Source organism: Chrysochloris asiatica, unplaced genomic scaffold, assembly GCF_000296735.1.
Source record: "Chrysochloris asiatica unplaced genomic scaffold, ChrAsi1.0 scaffold00138, whole genome shotgun sequence".
NCBI lineage: Eukaryota > Metazoa > Chordata > Mammalia > Afrosoricida > Chrysochloridae > Chrysochloris > Chrysochloris asiatica.
Window position 1 is genome coordinate 5152459 of NW_006408656.1, and position 2544 is coordinate 5155002.

Here is a 2544-nt window from a genome sequence, read left to right on the forward strand (position 1 = left end):
AATAAATATGGGGATAATGGGTCCCTTTGAGGAAAGGTAGTGATTAGAAGTTGGGGAGAAGGACATTCTGAATTGCTGACAACGTTTTTTCTGGGTGTTGGTTATACAGACATGTTCACTGAAATTTTGTTGAGCTGTACACTCATGATCTCAGCATTTTTCTGTATCTTATATTACAATGGGGAATTTATATTTTTTAACTGTGGTAAAAGATAAAAGAACAAAAATTTACCATTTCCCTGTTTTTTACATGTAAAATGTAGTGAATAAAATTGCCTTCATCATGTTGTGCAATCATCACCATTATTCATTTGCAAATTTTCCCATCACCCTCAATGATGTCCTCTCTCCCCTCCCTCCCATTCTTGTCAATAAGAAGTTTTAAATTTTTAATACTGACAAAACAATTTATCTGATATTAAGAAATCAGAAATTAAACAATTTAAAACAATACAAGATAAAATAAGATCAAGGAAAAGAAAACTATTTTCCTTTTAAAAATCATTATCTCAACCCTAAGTGTACTTTCTTCATTTCCCTTTGTCCTCACCCATTTATTCCTAGCAAGGCACTGGCATGTAAAGCTCTGGCTTTTCATTTCTCCACTGCAGAAATAAGAATCACATCCCATTACTCAAGCTAATTAATTCTCCTGTACCTATGAGTAGAAAACCTAGTTTAAAAGTTTCCTAGTCGAGAAAAAACAAGATGGCGGATCAGGTAGAAGTGCAGTGAGGAGCTCCAACAGGAACAACACAGAATACTGGACCAAGCAGCTTCAGAGGATAGTGTCAGAACTCTGAACCACATATAAAGGACTATTTAGAAGGTTGGAAGGCTTACAGCTAGAGGAATTTGTAGCAGAAGCAAGAAATCCAACGCTTTTTAATTCAAGATGCTTGGCTGCTCCTGGAGTCACCATCTTGGATGAGACCATGTGGGTGAAGGATCAGAGCAGCCACGGACACCTGACAGAATGATGGAAATAAAGGTATGGGCATTCTTGTTTTTTTTTATCTGTTCATTGGTCTCTCACTGGCTGCACACCTCCATTCTGGTGACTAAAGGGGGTGCCTGAGCGAGATGACACCCACCCCCGGAGGGTTCTACTATGCATGCACACAGCTCTCCTCAAAATTTAAAGTGACAGTTTCCACTTAAACCAAACGGCAGTGCAAAACAGCCACAGCTGGCCCTAAATTGTTTATCACTAGGAAAAAGGCCTGAGCGGGGATTGTGGAGTGGGACAGGCAGATTAAAAAGGAAACAGGATGAAAATTAAATCCTGAGCTATGTCATAATGACCAACAGTGGCATCTTGAAATTTCTCAGGAAGAAGAGTGAAAAGGGAAGTCCATCTCCTGATCATATCTACCTGAAGGCAATCAGAAAGCATAAAAAATACACACCCACCTAAGTATTAAGGTCACAGATAACTCCTGAATATGCCCAAAAAAACAGAAACAAATGACCATATCAGCACATGTCCAGAAACAAGATAATGTGACTGAGGCAAGCAAATGAGCTGGAAGTAGACCTACACTCCATACTGGAAGATGGGCAGGCTTGGGAAATACCTGAGAAGGAATTCAGAAAAATGATTATAAAATATATCAAAACACTATACAATGGACTTCAGAAAAATAAGGAAGAAATCAGGTAAGCGCTACAGGAACAATCAAATAAGAAAGATACAGCATTGGAAACAATTCAAAACCTACAGAAAGAGGCCCAAACAATTAATAACAGAATATCAGAAATGGACAATACACTGAAAGGGCAAAGGAGCAAAATTGAAGAAATAGAAGCCAGAACTAGTGAGCTAGAAGATACATCTCTCAACACTACTTAGATAGTAGAGCAAGCACAAAAAAGGATTAAAAAAATCTAAAGAAGGCCTAAGATACATGTTGGACAACACAAAGAGGAATAACATAAGAATTACTGGCATTCCAGAACAGGAAGAATCACACAACTCCACAGAGGACACAGCTGAAGAGCTGCTGTAAGAAAATTTCCGTAACATCCTGAAAAGCAAAAAGATAAGCATTCAACAAGCTCAATGAACCCCAGGAAGGATAGAACCTAAAAGAAAATCACCAAGATATATAATAATCAAGCTCTCCAAAATCAAAGATAAGGACAGCATTCTGAAAGCAGCTAGGGAAAAGAGAAGTGTAACATACAAACGCAAGTAAATCAGATTAAGCTAGGATCTCTTAACAGAAACCATGCAGGCAAGGAGGCAATGGTAAGACATATATAAAACCCTGAAAGGAAAAATCTGCCAAGAATCCTCTACCCAGCAAAGCTGTCAATCAAATATGAAGGTGTGATTAAAGTATTCCAGGATAAACAGAAGCTAAGGGATTTTTCCAAAGCCAACTCTGCTATGAAAAACATCCTAAAGGAATTTCTGTGGACTAAGAATCAACGAGAACAGACAACTAAAGAATGACGTACATGGCAGTATCACCCTGAACTTACTCGACAAATGGAAGAGTCAAGAACAGAATAAAATTATAAGAACAGAGGATCTGGGAG